Source organism: Podarcis gaigeae, assembly GCF_964106915.1.
Source record: "Podarcis gaigeae genome assembly, chromosome: 3".
In the NCBI taxonomy this organism is placed as follows: domain Eukaryota; kingdom Metazoa; phylum Chordata; class Lepidosauria; order Squamata; family Lacertidae; genus Podarcis; species Podarcis gaigeae.
The window spans coordinates 115,370,534-115,392,078 of record NC_139680.1 but is presented as its reverse complement, the minus strand read 5'-3'; the positions used below and the strand labels follow the sequence as shown (position 1 = coordinate 115,392,078).

Below are 21,545 nucleotides of genomic sequence, written 5' to 3'. Positions count from 1 at the left end.
AAGTGATGGAGACAGGATGTTTTGATGTTACTTTGTTCTGTGATGTGGGACTATTGTCCTTTGTCCTTTCTCTTTGCTGTCTGATGAGAAAGAGGAAGGAGCTGAGGTACAATGCTCCGAGTCTATTATATATAAATAAAGTAGATTAGCCAAAATACTGTGCTGCTGAATTTGTTATGTTAACTGCTAACACTCTGCAGGATCCTAGAGTGTGCTAATGCCACTTGGCATCAGTCGCTGTGATGTTAGGGCTGGAGAAAGCTTTTGAAGCTCCCGAATGACTTACCAGGAGGGAGAGAACATGCCAGTTGGGCATGTGTCTCTGCCAGGGTCCTATACACGAGTAGGACAATCCTAACACGATCACCCCCCCCCAAAAAAAAAAAACCTCTGATAATGCTACACATATAGTTGTTGAGGAAAAGGCAGCGGTAGAAGCAACAGACTATACAATTCTATGAATCTATGAATCTGCATAAGATCTAAAGAACAAACATACAGGCAAGATTTTTTTTTTTGTTAAAAAAATGGCTAGACAGAGAATCTGGGTTGACCATGGTAAGAGCTATGAGTTGTTTATTAATAGAGCATATGGCTTTAGATTGCTCTGTTTCATGGTTATATTGCATCTTTAAGTTTACTAGTCTTATATCTTCTTGTATTGTTCTTAATCATCTTTGTATCTTACAGTAATACTGCTATGTAAGATGGGTGTACAAAAAACTTTAATCATCATCATCATCATCTGTTCCTGGAAACAAATTGGTAGGCCCAGAATGTTCTCAGGTGCAGCCTGTTCTTAAATTCTAATTTAGCATCTGGCTTACTTTTGCGGGCGAACTTGGATTTCTACTAAGAAAGACAGTAGATCCAACAAGCTTAAACTATGCATGCCAGCATTATTATTATTATTTTTTAAAAAAATGTCTGCTGTTACTCTTCTTTTAGGTATAGAGTTCAAAGCTGAACATCTTGCTTCTGCCTTATCATGATGATGAAAACCTGTCAGCTACTTTTTCTGCTTTCCTTGATAATCTTTCCTGTTCCAGGTATGTTATTACGTAAGGGAGCCCTAAGCTATGTTGGGGAGCAGTGATTTATAAAGGATGCTATGCTATACAATATTACAATAAAATCAGCTGAGACCCAGCCAAGGTCCACCTACTCCATCATCCTGTTCTCTGCATGGTTTATCAGATTCCTCTGTGAAGCCTACAAGCTCAGAAAGAAATTTGTAGCCTGTATGGTCAAAGCAAGATTGATGAGTGATATGCTCAGAACTTCTGATCCTGGTCAGCAATTTGCACTAGCTGCAGTTTCTATACTATTTCCAAAGGTAGCCCCATGTAGAATTCATTCCAGTAATCTAAGATACCAGATGTGGGTCTGTCCCTGTTCAGAGAGGTGTGCGGCTAGGTCACCAGCCCAAGCTGATGAAAGACACTGGGCACTCCTAAGGCCACAAGTGACAGGTGTGGAACCAGAAGCACTCCAAGCTATGCAGCTGCTTCTTCAGAGGAGAGTGACCTCATCCAGAGCAGGTCCATGCCCTAACATCCAGTCTTGGGATTCAGATGGTGTAGAGAAGAATTTGAGCTTTGGAACATCAGCGAATAACTGATAATACACTTCAAAGCTCCGGATTCACAAGCACTGTAGTTTTGTGTAGATAGTCAATGTTTGGGGAATGCACTTGACCCCTGCAGCCTCCCACGCTGAATGCGCCATTGGACAGACCACAGAACTACTTGGAGCAATTCAGGTTGCTTCCCAAAGTGGCAGATGGAGATCTGAACCACATCATCAGGCCAGCACACTTACTTACTTACTTACTTACTTACTTACTTACTTACTTACTTACTCACTTACTTACTTTATTGAGTTCTGCTCTGTTGCAGGACAAACTGACATCGTTGGTGAACCAACATGTCATTTATTCAGTGGTTTGTGCTTCAGGTTTAGATGTTTCTTACTCATTCACTCTATTGCTTGTTGCAGGAAATACTGACGTTACTAATACACAAGACTGTCAATTCCTCAGTGGTATATGCTTCCGGTTAATATGTCCTTCATCACGTTTCAATGTTGGAGTATGTGGTCCGAACATGGTTTGCTGTGTAACGTAAGAATAATGAACCCAACACACACAAACACACGGTTTCACATGGATGTTATGTGTTTGGGGCAGGATGTGAGTGGGAATGCCACCCCTGTGGTGGTTGGTAGTGGGACATTTTGGCCTCTGAGGCCAAACACAAAATGGCACCACGGGTGGGAGGAAACCAGCAGTGCCTCCTATTCATCAAGAGGTTGCTGTAGAGGAGGCATTGCAGGGAGCAGCTGTGGAGGTGACAGATTCGCCCCTGAAGTACTATGCCCCAGTTATTCTTCCCACCACAGAAGCAGCAACAGACGATATGTTCCTTGTGGCCAGATCTGCTGCCCCTTTGGATCCTGCCAACCAAGGCAGTCACCTCACACCTTGCCTCATGAGTGGCCTGGCCCTGTGTGGTGGTGAGCAAAGTCATACAGGGTCGAGGAGTTAAGCTAGTCCCATCAAAACCCTTTCTTCCTCTCCTTCAACAAATATGTTTCAGAATCTGCAGACACAGCTCAGCCAACCCTCTAGCCTGGTAGTGCTGATGCTAGATCAGCCCAGAATAAAGCCTCAAATATCCATTATTTGATTGTGAATGACAGACCTGACATAGCATATGTAACTGAGAATTGACACCCCTCCCTATAGTCAATATTATGTTCTCCAAATATTTCAGTACTGCCTCTGAGTGATGGGAAGACACCTGATCTCTGCTTGAGGAATCAACAATTCCAGCTTTATCACGACCCTTGCCAAGAATGCACTTCTGGCTCTTCTGCAGCTGAAACACTAGGAATAAATCTCTGCTGTGAATGAGTTGAAGCTCCCATCTTAACAACAACGACAACAACAAGGACAACAAGGACAATAATACAAATCAGAAGGGACAAACAGTTCCTTTTATGTACCTTTCTTTCGGAACATAGTTATTAAATGATGGAGTCGTTATTCGATGATGGTGGTACATTCTATAATATATGTTTTTTAAAAATGAAAATGGGCAAAGTGCAAATCGGTCAAATGTGGAAGGGGAGGGAAATCTGCATTTTGCAATTTCAAAATCTATTTTTCATTGTCATTGTAAATTTTCTACAATCAGACCATAAAATACTGGGCTGGTTTAATATTACTATTATTACCACTAATTTTTAATCACTTTTCTTTTATGAAAAGAAAGCCAAAGAAACTTAAGAAATAGTACAAATATTATTACCAGTAGAATACCAAGTCAAAATAAAAACCTGAAAACTTATCAGTATTTGTGGTATATATATATGTCATGTGCAACACATCACACACACTGAAAGAAGCTGCAGGTTTTGAAATCCTGTCCAATGCATGGGCAAAAGTTGTGGGGAAAGACAAACATTTCCCCAGACCATCAAATCACCCAGACAGCATTAGATGGTCCTTAGGTGATGCCTCAAAGTCAAGAGGAAAGTGGGTGATGTTATCAATGATATCTAGTTAGCATTCATGCCTTTTGATTATACTACCCACATGAACCCTCTGCAAACCTGCAGAACACTTCTTATTTTAACTCACTGGTGGTGGGTGGGTGAAATGTTTGAAGTCTTTCCAAAGCATCCATGAAGCATTACACCCACGTCAACCATTCCAGAATGGTCACATCTGCCTGGAGAACTGACAGCAAATTCCTTGCTTCACAATGGTAGTTGGCATTAGAGTTAAGGACAATGGAAATCAAGACTGAACCCACGCAGTGAATTTAATCCATCAATAATGCCTCAAGCCCCTATAGATATCATTTTTCTTTAAATAGCATGGAGTTAATTCAAAATTCGGTCCCAGTAACACAATATCGTATTCAGGAGAACCTGTGAAACCCATTAGTAGAGTGGTCATCTAGAGAACTGTGTCGTTTTTACAACTCCCAGAAAGAAATACTATCAAAGAAGAAGAAACAAATTCATGGAGGAGAAGACTATCAATGACTACTAGCCATGAGGGCTATATTCTGTCTCTATGGTTAGAGGCAATAACATTTCTGAATGCCAATTGCTGGAAGTTTAAGGAGGGTAGAGTGCTCTTGAACTCTGGTCCTGCTTGCACAAGCATCTTGAGAAAGCCACATCTGGTTGGCGCGCGTGAGCACAGGATGCTGGATTAGAAGGGCAATTGACCTAGGTCAATAGCTCAATGGTAGAGAGATGCTGTGCATGAAGAGGCTCACAGGTCCAATCACAGCAGCAGCAAAATATGCCACACCTGAAACACTGGAGAGCTGCTGCCAGTCATTCTTGACAATTCTGACCTACATAGACCACTGGCTTGACTTGCAAAGCTTCCTTTGTAAATGTGTCTTGTATTTCTATTCAAATATGGATTATATTTTCTCTCCTATATAAGGAAATAATAATAATAAGTTCCAAATGCATTATACCTCACATTCTTTACCAATTTTGGTAGTGGGAAGCTGCAGACACCTGTCTAGTGTTTTTTGGAAAGCTGTGAATTCTGGTAGGAAGCTAAGAACTGATGATGTCATATCAGTTCCATCTGTATCAGATTTTGCCCCTTTCAAATGTCTCAAAACAGAGGTTGGTCAGGGAACCCAATGTGAGAAGACTCACTCAATGGGAAAGATTGAGGTTGGTTTTGTACAGGGTCCCTAGTTCAGGTGCTTGCAGGCTTGGGCGAGACTGAGGGGGAAAGTCGTTATGAAGGTCCACTTTATGGGGGCAGCGAGTCAATCAAATGTTTCGTTTCATTTTGGTCTGAGCACTGCATAGTCCTTCCTTGCATCTGGACTCATTATCAGACTTACCCAATCAAATGCAAGGAGTCTGGGAGGATGCTTTGTGCACCTTGACACCTGTGCTTATAAAAAAGCTTCCTGCCAAGCCGAATTCAGTAGGTGAAACTTTCATCACTATCGCTAACCCACCACCTGCAAGAAGTTATATTCAGATCTACAAATTTTCTCAAGTTGACTCCAATTTCTTATTCAACCACTTACTGGAGAAGGCCATTGGTGTGTTGCTGGGAGAAGGTAGGAATGGCCTGGGGATAACTTGAACTGCAGGGAGAGTCTTTACAGCCTAACTTTCTTCTGAGCCCATTGGCACTTAACACTCTCTGCTGTTTGCCAATGATGGAGAATATGGGGGTTTTCCTTGTGTTCTGTGGCAAACACAATATTTAAAAGAGGCTGGAGTTGCTTGTTATTCTGCTCTGACAACTAGCTGTGAAAATCAAATATCTTGCAGCTATTCAGTGATATTTAGAGAAAGTCATATTCAGGGAATGCTTACAGGCTAATGTCCTTAATGCTATGCACATACCTCTGAATTATTTCCCCATTGCACTTTTGAAAACATTTCGCATTTGAGACACACAGGTTAAGGTAGAGAAGGATGCACATCATCAGATTATATATCACAAGTCTTATGGTATATTGTAGTTATATTTTCAGGGAGCCCTGAAAACAAGGGAGATCTCAGGGAGAATACTGTGCCCAAGGGCCAACGAAGAGAATATTGTGCCCCTGGCCCATGATTCCCCAAACACTCTGAAAACGCTGCATGCACAGTTGCTGAGGAAGAGGGAGGGAAAAGCAACACATCAATTTGAAAATCATTTAAAAGAACAGACATTCTTTGTAACATTATACTCCACTAGAATCCACTAAAAGCTCATTTTGACTTTATGCTGGCATATTTCGTACATGAATATGGGGCTTACATCTGTGACTCTCCTACTTCCATATGTGTTAAACTTCATATGCTGCTTCACCCATAAGGAAAACCTCTAATATTTCGCTAGACATTTTCCAGAACACTCTTCTAGCACAACATCCATCTGCTACAGCTTTCGGAGTTTCATATTTTGCAAAATGAAAAATGGTAAAAATCAGGGGTGGACCAAGGGTAGATTAGGAATTACAGGCAGACCCCTTAATCACTCAAAGTAGCTTGGCATGGCTTCTGACTGATGACCTTTTAACAATATCAAAACAAAATCACTTTTCCTCGGACCTGAAATGAGACTCAGGGAAGTGGAGAACTATCATAGTTCCATCTCCCAAATAATGGTATATAAAGATATGGGACTCTGCAGAAATGGTGAAACTAGAAGAGAGACTGGGGGGGGGGCACAGGGTTCTGTCTTGGGCCCGGTCTTATTCCACATCTTTATCAACGACTAGGATGATGGACTCAAGGGCATCCTGATCAAATTTGCAGATGACACCAAACTGGGAGGGGTGGCTAACACCCTAGAGGACAGGATCACACTTCAAAACGACCTTGACAGATTAGAGAACTGGGCCAAAACAAACAAGATGAATTTTAACAGGGAGAAATGTAAAGTATTGCACTTGGGCAAAAAAAAAGAGAGGCACAAATACAAGATGGGTGACACCTGGCTTGAGAGCAGTACATGTGAAAAGGATCTAGGAGTCTTGGTTGACCACAAACTTGACATAAGCCAACAGTGTGACGCGGCAGCTAAAAAAGCCAATGCAATTCTGGGCTGCATCAATAGGAGTATAGCATCTAGATCAAGGGAAGTAATAGTGCCACTGTATTCTGCTCTGGTCAGACCTCACCTGGAGTACTGTGTCCAGTTCTGGGCACCACAGTTCAAGAAGGACACTGACAAACTGGAACGTGTCCAGAGGAGGGCAACCAGAATGGTCAAAGGCCTGGAAACGATGCCTTATGAGGAACGGCTAAGGGAGCTGGGCATGTTTAGCCTGGAGAAGAGGAGGTTAAGGGGTGATATGATAGCCATGTTCAAATATATAAAAGGAGGTCACATAGAGGAGGGAGAAAGGTTGTTTTCTGCTGCTCCAGAGAAGCGGACACGGAGCAATGGATCCAAACTACAAGAAAGAAGATTTCACCTAAACATTAGGAAGAACTTCCTGACAGTAAGAGCTGTTTGACAGTAGAATTTGCTGCCAAGGAGTGTGGTGGAGTCTCTTTCTTTGGAGGTCTTTAAGCAGAGGCTTGACAACCATATGTCAGGAGTGCTCTGATGGTGTTTCCTGCTTGGCAGGGGGTTGGACTCGATGGCCCTTGTGTTCTCTTCCAACTCTATGATTCTATGATTCTATTATTCTATAACTTATTATTTAGGAATTGGGATAGCTCAGCCTGTAGATATTAATATTCACCCTGAGACCTCCAGGTATAGGGTGGTATATAAATAAAAATCAATAAGAATAAGCATAAGAATAAGTTTAAGAATAAGAATAATAAATATGAGGGTCATGGATTTGAGCCCCATGTTGGACAAAATGGATTCCTACATTGCATGGGGTTGGACAAGTTGATACTTGTGGTCCCTTCCAATTATACAATTTTATGAATCTTTGAATTTACCTAAGATATAAGAAACAAACACAGAGACAAGATTTATTTATTTATTTATGCATACTTGCTTATGAAACTGGGTTGACATCTGTAAGAATTATTAATTAGTTATTAGTATAGCACAGGGCTTTGCAATTTGGTTTCGTTCCTGGTTCCTTTGTGTCTTTAAGTTTACCAGTCTCGTATATTATGGTATTGTTGATTAATCATCTTTTTATCTTGCGGTATAGTTGCTGTGTAGGGACGCAGGTGGCGCTGTGGGTTAAAGCCTCAGAGCCTAGGACTTGCCGATCGAAAGGTCGGCGGTTCGAATCCCTGCGGCGGGGTGCGCTCCCGCTGCTCGGTCCCAGCGCCTGCCAACCTAGCAGTTCGAAAGCACCTCCGGGTGCAAGTAGATAAATAGGGACCGCTTACCAGCGGGAAGGTAAACGGCGTTTCCGTGTGCGGCTCTGGCTCGCCAGAGCAGCGATGTCACGCTGGCCACGTGACCCGGAAGTGTCTCCGGACAGCGCTGGCCCCTGGCCTCTTGAGTGAGATGGGCGCACAACCCCAGAGTCTGTCAAGACTGGCCCGTACGGGCAGGGGTACCTTTACCTTTACCTATAGTTGCTGTGTAAGACAGATATGTAAAAACCTACGTCATCACCTGTTATTGGAAACAAAGTTAAAGGCACAGAATGTTCTCAGATTAAGTATGTTCTTTCATTCTGAAAGTGTTTTTTTGTTGGTGAATTTGAGTTTCTTGCAAAGAATACATACCAGCCTGAAGTATGCCCACCACCATCATTATTTTTAAAAAAGTATTGTCTGTTGTTTCTCTGATTTTCAGTTCCCAACTGAGCATCTTGCCTCTGCCTTATCATAATAATGAAAACCCGGTATGTTCTTCTGTCTCTCTTCACCTTCACAATCTTTCTCAATCCAGGTATGTTATTTCTTAAGAATTTCCTGAACTCTGTTGGGGAACAGTGATTTATAAAAAGGTTTAGGCTACACAATATTAGAATAAAATTAGATCAGAACTGCCAAAGGTCCACCTACTTCAGCATCCTGTCCTCTTCATATTCTATCGAATCCCTCTGTGAAGCCTGCAAATAGGTCTTGAGGGCATCAGCACTCCCCCAACCCATAATCCCCTGTATTGGGATCCAGAAACTAATAGAGCTCAGAAAGAAATCGAAACCCGGTATGGTCATACCAAGATTGAAGAGTGATATGCTCAGAAACTCTGATCCTGGTCAGCAATTTGCACTAGCTGCAGTTTCCATAATATTTCGAAAGGCAGCCCCATGTAGAATTCATTGCAGTAACCTAATATACCAGACGTGGGTCTGTCCCTGTTCAAAGAGGAGTGCGGCTAGGTCACCAGCCCAAGCTGATGGAAGACACTGGGCACTCCTAAGGCTGCAAGTGACACCTGTGGAGCCAGAAGCACTCCAAGCTATGCAGCTGCTTCTTCAAAGGAGAATGACCTCATCCAGAGCAGATCCATACCCTGGCATCCAGTCTTGGGAATCAGGTGGTGTAAAGAAGAATTTGAGCTCTGGAACATGAGTGAATGGCTGATAATACACTACAAAGCTCTGTATTCGCAAACGCTGTAGTTTTGTGTAAATATTCAGAGTTTGGTGCAGCCACTTGATCCCTGCAGCATCCCACACTGATGGCGCCATTGTACAGACAACAGAACTACATGGAGCAACTCAGGTTGCTTCCCAAAGTGACAGATAGAGATCTGAACCAAATCTTCTAGGCAGGACACATCCTTCCTTCCTTCCCTCCTTCCTTCCTTCCTTCCTTCCTTCCTTCCTTCCTTCCTTCCTTCCTTCCTTTCTTCCTTCTTTCCTTCCTTCCTTCCTTCCCTGCCTGCCTACTTTATTGAGTTCTGCTCTGTTGCAGGAAGAACTGACATCCAAGGCGTACGAACATGTCATTTATTCAGTGGTATGTGCTACTTCTTTAGGTGTCCTCTAACACGTTTCAAAATCGGAGAATGTGGTGTGGTTTACAAGTGCTGTGTGACGTAAGTATAATGAACGCAACACACCCAAACACACGGTTTCACATGGATGTCATATTTTTTGGGACACGGTCGAGGGAGGTAGGGTGCGAGTGGGAGTGTCACCTCTGGGGTGGTTGGTAGTGGGAAATGTGCAGGCAGGGTTGGCCTGAGAAATTTTGGGCCCTGAGGCCAAAGACAAAATGGCACCTCCCAGTCAGGCAAGAATGGCAAGTGAAGATCTACACTGGGAACACGGGTGGGAGGAAAGCAGCAGTGCCTCCTATTCATCAAGAGGTTGCTGTAGAGGTGACATTGCAGGGAGAAGCTGTGGAGATGACAGATTCGCCCTTGAAGTATTATGCCCCAGTTATTCTTCCCACCACAGCAGCAGCAACAGACAATATGTTCCTTGTGGCCAGATCTGCTGCCCCTTTGGATCCTGCCACCCAAGGCAGTCACCTCACACCTTGCCTCATGAGTGGCCTGGCCCTGTGTAGTGGTGAGCAAAGTCATACAGGGTCGAGGAGTTAGGCTAGTCCCATCAAAACCCTTTCTTCCTCTCCTTCAACAAATATGTTTCAGAATCTGCAGACACAGCTCAGCCAACCCTCTAGCCTGGTAGTGCTGATGCTAGATGCTAGATCAGCCCAGAATAAAGCCTCAAATATCCATTATTTGATTGTGAATGACAGACCTGACATAGCATATGTAACCGAGAATTGACACCCCTCCCTGTAGTCAATATTATGTTCTCCAAATATTTCAGTACTGCCTCTGAGTGATGGGAAGACACCTGATCTCTGCTTGAGAAAACAACAATTCCAGCTTTATCACGACCCTTGCCAAGAATGCACTTCTGGCTCTTCTGCAGCTGGAACACTAGGAATAAATCTCTGCTGTGAATGAGTTGAAGCTCCCATCTTAACAACAACGACAACAACAAGGACAACAAGGACAAAAATACAAATCAGAAGGGATGAACTGTTCCTTTTATGTCCCTTTCTTTCTGAACATAGCTATTAAATGATGGAGTCGTTATTCGATGATGGTGGTACATTCTATAATATATGTTTTTTAAAAATGAAAATGGGCAAAGTGCAGATGGGTCAAATGTGGAAGGGGAGGGAAATCTGCATTTTGTAGTTTCAAAATATATTTTTCATTTTCATTGTAAATTTCTACAATCAGACCATAAAATACTGGGCTGGTTTAATATTACTATTATTAACACTGCTTATTAATCACTTTTCTTTGACAAAAAGAAAGCCAAAGAAACTAAAGAAATGGTACAAATATTATTACCAGTAGAATACCAAGTCAAAATATAAACCTGAAAACATATTAGTATTTGTGGTATATATGTGTGTGTGTGTGGTGTGTGTGTGTGTGTGTGTAATGTGTAACACATCACACACACTGAAAGAGGCTGCAGGTTTCTAAATACTGTCCAATGCATGGACCAAAGTTGTGGGGAAAGACAAACATTTCCCCAGACCATCAAATCACCCAGAGAGCATTAGATGGTCCTTAAGTGATGCCTCAAAGTCAATAGGAAAGTGGGTGATGTTATCAAAGATATCTAGTTACTGTTCATGCCTCTTCATTATAGCACGCACCTGAACCCTCTGCAAACCTGCAGAACACTTCTTATTTTAACTCACTGATGGTGGGTGGGTGAAATGTTTGAAGTCTTTCCAAAGCATCCATGAAACATTACAGCCATGTCAATCATTCCAAAATGGTCCCATCTGCCTGGAGAACTGACAGCAAATTCCTTGCTCCACAATGGTAGCTTGCATTAGAGTTAAGGAAAATGGAATAATAATAATATTATAATATTTTATTATTTATACCCTGCCCATCTTGCCGGGCCTCGCCAGCCACTCTGGGTGGCTTCCAACAAAATACTAAAATACAGTAATGCATAAAACATTAAAAGCTTCCCTAATCAGGGCTGCCTTCAGATCTCACGACTGAACCCACAGATTGAAGTCAATCCATCAGTATTGCCTCCAGCCACTATAAATATCATTTTTCTTTAAATAGCATGGAGTTCATTCAAAATATTGTCCTAGTAACACAATATCGTATTCAGGAGAACCTGTGAAACCCATTAGTAGAGTGGTCATCTAGAGATTTGTGTCATTTTTACAACTCCCAGAAAGAAATACTATCAAAGAAGAAGAAACACATTCATGGAGGAGAAGACTACCAATGTCTACTAGCCATGAGGGCTATATTCTGTCTCTATGGTTAGAGGCAATAACATTTCTGAATGCCAATTGCTGGAAGTTTAAGGAGGGTAGAGTGCTCTTGAACTCTGGTCCTGCTTGCACAAGCATCTTGACAAAGCCACAAGCATCTGGTTGGCGCGCGTGAGCACAGGATGCTGGATTAGAAGGGCAATTGACCTAGGTCAATAGCTCAATGGTAGAGAGATGCTGTGCATGAAGAGGCTCACAGGTCCAATCACAGCAGCAGCAAAATATGCCACACCTGAAACACTGAAGAGCTGCTGCCAGTCATTCTTGACAATTCTGACCTACATAGACCACTGGCTTGACTTGCAAAGCTTCCTTTGTAAATGTGTCCTGTATTTCTATTCAAATATGGATTATATTTTGTCTCCCATATAAAGAATTATTAATAAGTTCCAAATTCATTATACCTCACATTCTTTACCAATTTTGGTATTTGGAAAGTGCGGACACCTATCTAGTTTCTTTTGGAAAGCTGTGAATTCTGGTAGGAAGCTAAGAACTGATGATGTCATATCAGTTCCATCTGTATCAGATTTTGCCTGTTTCAAACGTCTCACAACAGAGGCTGGTCAGGGAACCCAATGTGAGAAGACTAGCTCTATGGAGGAGATTGAGGGTGGTTTTGTACAGGGTCCCTAGTTCAGGTGCTTGCAGGCTTGGGTGAGACTGAGGGGGAAAGTCGTCATGAAGGTCCACTTTATGGGGGCAGGGAGTCAATCAAATGTTTCGTTTTATTTTGGTCTGAGTACTGCATAGTCTTCCTTGCATCTGGACTCATTATCAGCGTGACCCAATCAAATGCAAGGAGTCTGAGAGGATCCTTTGTGCCACTAGACACCTGGGCTTATAAAAAGCTTCCTGCCAAGCCGAATTCAGTAGGTGAAACGTTCATCACTCTCTCTAACCCACCTCCTGCAAGAAGTTATATTCAGAGCTACAAATTTTCTCAAGCTGACTCCAATTTCTTATCCAACCACAGTGTTGCTGTGAGAAGGTAGGAATGGCCTGGGGATAACTTGAACGGCAGGGAGAGTCTTTCCAGCCTAACTTTCTTCTGAGCCCATTGGCACTTAACACTCTCTGCTGTTTGCCAATGATGGAGAATATGGAGGTTTTCCTTGTGTTCTGTGGCAAACACAATATTTAAAAGAGGCTGGAGTTGCTTGTTATTCTGCTCTGACAACTAGCTGTGAAAATCAAATATCTTGCAGCTATTCGGTGATATTTAGAGAAAATCATATTCAGGGAATGCTTACAGGCTAATGTCCTTAATGTTATGAACACACCTCTGAATTATTTCCCCATTGCACTTTTGAAAACATTTTGCATTTGAGACACACAGGTTAAGGTAGAGAAGGATGCACATCATCAAATATATATCACAAGTCTTATGGTATATTGTAGTTATATTTTCAGGGAGCCCTGAAAACAAGGAGATCTCAGGGAGAATATTTCTTATCCAACCACAGTGTTGCTGTGAGAAGGTAGGAATGGCCTGGGGATAACTTGAACGGCAGGGAGAGTCTTTCCAGCCTAACTTTCTACTTTCTACTTTCTTTGCCAGTGATGGAGAATACAGTACTGTATGAAAGTTTTCCTTGTGTTCTGTGGCAAACACAACATTTAACAGAGGCTGGAGTTGTTTGTTTTTCTGCTCTGACAACTAGCTGCGAAAATCAAATATCTTGCAGCTATTAGGTGATATTTAGAGAAAGTCATATTCAGGGAATGCTTACTGGCTAATGTCCTTAATGCTATGCACATACCTCTGAATTATTTCCCCATTGCACTTTTGAAAACATATGGCATTTGAGACACACAGGGTAAGATAGAGAAGGATGCACGTCATCACATATGTATCACAGGTCTTATGGTGTATTGTACTTACCACATCTCTCCAGGGAGCCCTGAAAACAAGGGAGATCTCAGGGAGAACATTGTGCCCATGAGCCAATGAAGAGCCTTCTCAGCATTTCATTGACCCATGATTCCCCAGACACTCTGAAAACGCTACATGTACAGTTGTTGAGGAAGAGGAGGAGGGAAAGGCAACACATCAATTCGAGAATCATTTAAAAGAACGGACATTCTTCGTGACATTGTACTCCATTAGAATCCGTTAAAAGCTCATTGTGACTTTATGCTGGCATATTTCCTACATGAATGAAGGGCTTGCATTTGTGACTCTCCATACCTACTTCCATATGTGTTAAACTCCATATGCTGCTCCATCTACAGTGGTCCCTCAAGTTAAGTACTTAATTCATTCCGGAGATCCGTACTTAACCTGAAACTGTTCTTTACCTGAAGCACCACTTTAGCTAATGGGGCTTCCTACTGCCGCCGCGCCGTGGAAGCACGATTTCTGTTTTCACCCTAAAGCAAAGTTCTTAACCTGAACCACTATATCTGGGTTGGCAGAGTCGGTAACCTGAAGCGTATGTAAGCTGAAGCGTATGTAACCTGAGGTACCACTGAAGGAAAACCTCTAATATTTCCCTAGACATTTGCCAGAGCACTCTTCTGGCATGACATCTATCTCCTATAGCTTCCATGGTTTAATATTTTGTAATCTGAAAAATGTTAAAAATCAGTTGTGGACCAAGGGTAGATTAGGAATTACAGGCAGATCCCTTTATCACTTACAGTAGCTTGGCATGGCTTCTGACTGATGACCTTTTAACAATATCAAAACAAAATCACTTTTCCTCAGACCTGAAATGAGACTCACGGAAGTGGAGAACTATCATAGTTCCATCTCCCAATAATGGTATATAAAGATATGGGACACTGCAGAAATGGTGAAACTAACTAATTATTTAGGAATTAGGATAGCTCAGCCTGTATAGCACGAGCTCTTAATATTCAGACTGAGATCTCAAGGTATAGGGTAGTATATAAATTCAATCAATAAGAATAAGAATAAGTTTAAGAATAATAAATATCAAGGTCATAGATCTGAGCCTCATGTTAGACAAAATGGATTCCTACATTGCATGGGGTTGGACTAGATGACACTTGTGGTCCCTTCCAACTATACAATTCCATGAATCCTTGAATTTATGTAAGATATAAGAACCAAACACAGAGAAAGATTTATTTATTTATTTATTATTTCTTTCTTTCTGCTTGATTAAGAAAGTTGGTTGACCACTCTTAAAGTTATTAATTAGCTATTAGTCTAGCACAGGGCTTTGCAATTTGTTTTTTCTTCCTTTTTCTTGCTGAGAATGCTCTCAGATGCAGCCTGTTCTTTCATTCTGAAAGTGAAATATGCTCACCACCATTATTGTTTTTTTAAAAGTATTGTCTGTTGTTTCTCTTATTTTCAGTTCCCAACTGAGCATCTTGCCTCTGCCTTATCATAATAATGAAAACCCGATATGTTCTTCTGTTCCTCTTTACCTTCGCAATCTTTCTCAATCCAGGTATGTTATTACATAAGAATTTCCTGAACTCTGTTGGGGAACAGTGATTTATAAAAAGGTTTAGGCTACACAATATTAGAATAAAATTAGATCAGAACTGCAAAGGTCCACCAACTTCAGCATCCTGTCCTCTTCATATTCTATCGAATCCCTCTGTGAAGCCTACAAATAGGTCTTGAGGGCATCAGCACTCCCCCAACCCATAATCCCCTGTATCGGGATCCAGAAACTAATAGAGCTCAGAAAGAAATCGAAACCCGGTATGGTCATACCAAGATTGAAGAGTGATATGCTCAGAACCTCTGATCCTGGTCAGCAATTTTCACTAGCTGCAGTTTCCATAATATTTCGAAAGGCAGTCCCATGTAGAATTCATTGCAGTAATCTAACATACCAGATGTGGGTCTGTCCCTGTTCAGAGAGGTGTGCGGCTAGGTCACCAGCCCAAGCTGATGGAAGACACAGGGCACTCCTAAGGCCGCAAGTGACAGCTGTCAAACCAGAAGCACTCCAAGCTATGCAGCTGCTTCTTCAAAGGAGAATGACCTCATCCAGAGCAGGTCCATACCCTGACATCCAGTCTTGGGAATCAGGTGGTGTAAAGAAGAATTTGAGCTCTGGAACATCAGTGAATGGCTGATAATACACATCAAAGCTCTGGATGCTGAATAGATGTTTTGTGAAAATATTCAGAGTTTGGGGGATGCATTTAATCCCTGCAGCCTCCCAGACTGAAGGCGCCATTGGACAGACAACAGAACTACTTGGAGCAATTCAGGTTGCTTCCCAAAGTGACAGATAGAGATCTGAACTAAATCTTCTAGGCAGGACACATCCGTCCTTCCCTACCTACCTACCTACCTACCTACCTGCCTACTTTATTGAGTTCTGCTCTGTTGCAGGAAGAACTGACATCCAAGGCGTACAAACATGTCGTTTATTCAGGGGTATGTGCATCTACTTTATGTGTCCTCCACCACGTTTCAAAATCGGAGAATGTCGTCGGTATTACAATTGCTGTGTAATGTAAGAATAATGAACACAACACACCCAAACACATGGTTTCACATGGATGTCACGTTGTTTGGGACACAGTCGAGAGAGGTGGGATGTGAATGGCAGTGTCACCCCTGGGGTGGTTGGTAGTGGGAAATATGCAGGCAGGGTTGGCCTGAGAAATTTTGGGCCCTGAGGCCAAAGACAAAATGGCACCTCCCAGTCAGGCAAGAAGGGGCAAGTGAAGATCTACACTGGGAACATGGGTGGGAGGAAAGCAGCAGTGCCTCCTATTCATCAAGAGGATGCTGTAGTGAAGGGAGCAGCTGTGGAGATGACAGATTCGCCCTTGAAGTACTATGCCCCAGTTATTCTTCCCACCACAGCAGCAGCGACAGACGGTATGTTCCTTGTGGCCAGATCTGCTGCCCCTTTGGATCCTGCCACCCAAGGCAGTCACCTCACACCTTGCCTCATGAGTGGCCTGGCCCTGTGTAGTGGTGAGCAAAATCATACAGGGTGAGGAGTAGGGTTTGTCCCATCAAAGCCCTCTCTTCCTCTGCTTCAACAACTTCATTTTGGAACCTGGTGACACAGCTCAGCCGACCCTCTAGCCTGGTGGTGCTTTTGCTGAATGCTAGACATGCCCAGAATAAAATCTCAGTCATCCATTATTTGATTGTGAGTGACAGGGCAGACTCCGCAAGTGTAGCAGAAACCTGGCCGCCCCCCTTCCCTATAGTCAATGTTGATTTCTGTTTTCCAAATATTTCAGTGCTGCCTCTGAGTGATGGGACAACACCTCATCTCTGCTTGTGGAATCAACAATTCCAGCTTTATCACCACCCTTTGCAAGAATGCATTTGGGGCTCTTCAGCCCTCCCACCAGATGTCAAAGAGAAAAACAATTACCAGACTTTTAGAAGACATCTGAAGGCAGCCCTGTTTAAGGAAGCTGTTAATGTAAAATAGACTATTGCATTTTAATATTCTGTTGGAAGTTGCCCAGAGTGGCTGGGGAAACCCAGCCAGATGGGCGGAATATAAAAATAAATTATTATTATTATTATTATTATTATTATTATTATTATTATTAACAAATTTTCACTTTGAAATTATTAAAGATTCTATGCTAACGACAGCTACACAATAAAGATGGGTCATAGGGTTCTTTTGAAAGTGGTGGGAGTAGCTTATTACGGGATAAAGGTCCCTTTATGATATGTTTTGAAATGTCAATGGGTCAAATGTTCTTTGTGTGTTCCTTTGCATCTAAATGTTGTGGGAGGAAATTATTGCACAACGTGCTGTAATATATTCTCTTGCTGAAGCTTAGAAGGCTTACTACTCAGATAGCAAGAGGCTGAACACAATGCTGTGCTATGTTTGCAGAAATGAGGGCACATGATCTACCTGCTTGGCTTTCAAATATCCATCAGGGCAACCATGTGGGTGGATGTAGCATCCTCAGAGAAGCCACACAGGATAGCATCTCCCATTACCACACCAGCAGATAAATATATAGATATATGCAGATGACACAACATTGATGGCAGAAAGTGAGGAGAAATTAAAGAACCCTTTAATGAGGGTGAAAGAGGAGAGCACGAAATATGTTTTGAAGCTCAACATCAAAAAAACAAAGATCATGGCCACTGGTCCCATCACCTCCTGGCAAATAGAAGGGGAAGAAATGGAGGCAGTGAGAGATTTTACTTTCTTGGGCTCCATGATCACTGCAGATGGTGACAGAAGCCACGAAATTAAAAGATGCCTGCTTCTTGGGAGAAAAGCAATGACAAACAAACCTAGACAGCATCTTTTAAAGCAGAAACATCACCTTGCCAACAAAGGTCCTTATAGTTAAATCTATGGTTATCCCAGTAGCAATGTATGGAAGCCAGAGCTGGACCATAAAGAAGGCTGATCGCTGAAGAATTGATGCTTCTTTAATTATGGTGGTGGAGGAGACTCTTGAGAGTCCTATGGACTGCAAGAAGATCAAACCTTTCCATTCTTAAGGAAATCAGCCCTGAGTGCTCACTGGAAGGACAGATCGTGAAGCTGAGACTCCAATACGTTGGCCACCTCATGAGAAGAGAAGACTCCCTGGAAAAAACCCTGATGTTGGGAAAGATAGAGGGCACAAGGAGAAGGGGACGGCAGAGGACGAGATGGTTGGACAGTGTTCTCGAAGCTACCAACATGAGTTTGACCAAACTGCGGGAGGCAGTGGAAGACAGGAGTGCCTGGCGTGCTCTGGTCCATGGGGTCACGAAGAGTCGGACATGACTAAACGACTAAACAACAACAATATTCATTTCTAGGAAAAACACCCCCTCCCATGCAAGACCTTTGTAAAAGAGAAGACTCAAGGTACACACAACAAAAGCAACATACATACATATATTGAGGGCACAAGGAGAAGGGGACGACAGAGGATGAGATGGTTGGACAGTGTGAATAAGACTCCAATAACATAGGCCACTGGACCTCTAATTAAATAAAAACAGATAATATGGAATCAAGGACACAAGAAAAGGGGTCTGGTGTCAATTATAAGTCAGGAGTTTTTAAGTATAACTACTGGCCATTTAGAGAGCCTTAAAGCTACAAGGGGAAAGGATCTTAATACTAGTATTGAAGATTCCATATAGAACAGCATTTGGTCACCTAAACAGTTCAAACCTGCATCTGCATATATATGTGAAGGCTCTCTGAAAGTTATACCCAAATAGCCTTGTATGCCAGTTCAAATTTCACACACAAACTCTCAGTCTTCCCAACTTTGTTGTAGGTTTGCTCTCAAGAAGAAGAAGAAGAAGAAGAAGAAGAAGAAGAAGAAGAAGAAGAAGAAGAAGAAGATTATTTTATTTATACCCCACCCTCCCCAGCCAAGACCGGGCTCAGGGCAGCAGCTAACACCAAATATAAAATACAGTAAAAACATTTTAAACAACAAACAAACAAACAAACAAAAACAGTTGATTAAAATATAGGTTAAAATACAACTTAAAATACAGCCTCATTTTAGTGGTAGCCCATAAATCAATATCATAAGGGGAGAAAATGTCAAATATTCACCACGGTCAACTATCCATGCTGGTTCTACAAAGGCCAGCAAAAAGAGCCAGAGAAAATTTATATACAAAATCCCATATAAGGGGTTCAATCAAATAATAATAATAATAATAATAATAATAATAATAATAATAATAGGGGGCCAGACTGAGTCCAGCCCAAAGGCCAGGCGAAACAGCTTCATCTTGCAGGCCCTGCGGAAAGATGTCAAATCCCGCAGGGCCCTGATCTCCTGTGGTAGGGCATTCCACCAGGCCGGGGCCAGGGCTGAAAAGGCCCTGGTCCTAGTTGAGAACAATCTAACCTCCTTGCGGCTTGGGACCTCCAAAGTGTTGTTATTTATGGATCTTAAGGTCCTCCGCAGGGCATACCAGGAGAAGCAGTCCCATAGGTACGAGGGTCCTAGGCCGCATAGGGCTTTAAAGATCAAAACCAGCACCTTGAACCTGACCCTGTACTCCACCGGGAGCCAGTGCAGCTGGTAAAGCACTGGGTGAATGTGAAGGCACTTTTCTTTCCATTTCTTGTGGGAATGCCCACTGGTCTCAGCTTTTGGGATGGAAGTGTTTGCAGAAATATCATAGAGTTGGAAGGGACCCTAAGGGTTATCTAGTCCAACCCCCTGCAATGCAGGAATCTCAGCTAAAGCACCCATGACAGATGACCATCCAACCTCTGCTCATCTCCTTTCTTATAACTTGAAGCCATTGGTTGTGAAGCCATCACAAACATTTAAAGCTGAAATGGAGACATGCCCACAATTAGCACTATTAATATATAGGGTGATACTCTAAAATGACTTTTTTCTAAGAAAGATCTGCCTCTGGAAATGTAGTATAAGAACTTAGTGGAACCCTGCAATTGCTGAACAGATAACTCATGAGATTTGTGTAATGGAAGGTACAAAATGAGCAGAACAAGCTTATGAAATCTGGTAGGTTTACTGATTGCTATCATGCCTGAGGAGAGGTATTTTGTGCTGGAACCTGATTTAACAGGAAGTATGGTGTAAAGAGTATTGCCCTTTATTTACCCAGGTATGTCAAAATCAGCACCATAGTTGAATTAAGTATTTGGCAAGAGTAGTATTTTCCACCTCCAGGGGGGATTGGATTACCTACTGAAAGTCTCAACCTGGTCAATCATTGCTTTATCAGTTTCTGCCAATTCCTGTTCAGCTGTACCGTCTCAAGGTTGAAAGTGAGGTCACCTGGCTCTGGAGCTTGAGCTAATATGTAACAGGCTATCAGGGTGTGAGTCACAGCATGCCTCACTTTCCCATTTCAGTATATTGTATCTATGAAAGGGCTGGCATGGGCTGCCATTTCACATAACTAGTGGGGTAGGAGAGCTGGAAATAAAATTCAATCTAGCAACCAATGTGCCCCTTGGGTTTCAGATACTACATGGGTTGATGAGCCTAAAAAGCCAGAAACACAAATTTTCACAGCCCCTCTAGCCTCTTAGTTTGGTCAGAATCGAGTACCATATACTTTCAGAGTTAACACTAAATACATTACTTCTGGTAAATGAACCACCATAGCCTCTAGAGGGCCATGAAAATTTCTGTCCCAGGCTTTTTAGACTGGTCTAACCATTGTTGTAAATAAAAAATATGCCCTTTTCCCTTATGGGGTATCCAAGAGCCCATATAGAGTCCTTACATAGGTTCCCTATTGGTAGGAGAAAATAACAGAGGCCAACCAGAGAATATTGAGAAGCAAAGCAGCTAGTAAGCTTGATCTTTATTGATCTGTTGCAACAGGGTGCTCCCCTCACACGCAGGAGAGGAAGAGGACCCAGAACAATGGCCTGCAAGGCCTCATAAAGACTATTGAAATTGCCACCCTGTAGATCAAGACCACCCCCAGAAACATTATGCATTCATCACAGAAGGGGTGTAACCTAAGACCACCCCTCAGATAAGGCGGTCTAAAACAGAACATTTGCATGTTGTTTTCTCCTGTCGCTTTGTTTATTTCCTGTCTGGCAGGTTACTTGATTGGATTTCTTGGGGAGCCTGGGCAGTCTTGTAATGATAAGGCTCACACCCTTATTCAAAGACAGATTAAGACAGGATTTGTGAAGGAAGAGACAATGGGGAGGCTTTTCCATTTTGACCATGCAGAGAAACATTTGCTCAGTTTAGGAATCAAAATGGTTCCAGGTTGGTTTTCCTGTGCTGATCTATGTACGTGTGGTTATGAACGTTGCCATATATCTAAAACCATAAAATTCCTATCACATTATCCCCCCTTTGGGGCTAGAATTTTTCTTAAAAAATTTTGCCCCACAAATAATAACATCGTATGTTGTAAATGGATGCCTTTGTATAAATAT

The 21,545-nt window shown here is 42.3% G+C and overlaps 1 long non-coding RNA gene across 2 annotated transcripts; it reads left to right on the top strand.

Annotated features, from left to right (window-relative positions):
* The first annotated feature begins 4,980 nt into the window (after positions 1 to 4,980).
* Positions 4,981 to 17,178, top strand: LOC310842094. Of its 2 annotated transcripts, none has more exons than XR_014562855.1 (4): positions 4,981 to 5,111; positions 8,267 to 8,362; positions 16,031 to 16,154; positions 16,900 to 17,177. It is a non-coding gene; the product is annotated as an uncharacterized lncRNA (long non-coding RNA). The 2 variants fall into 2 exon arrangements; XR_014562854.1 differs by lacking the exon at positions 8,267 to 8,362 and adding an exon at positions 15,033 to 15,128 and having other exon boundaries at positions 4,989 to 5,111; positions 16,900 to 17,178.
* Positions 17,179 to 21,545: the final 4,367 nt, after the last annotated feature.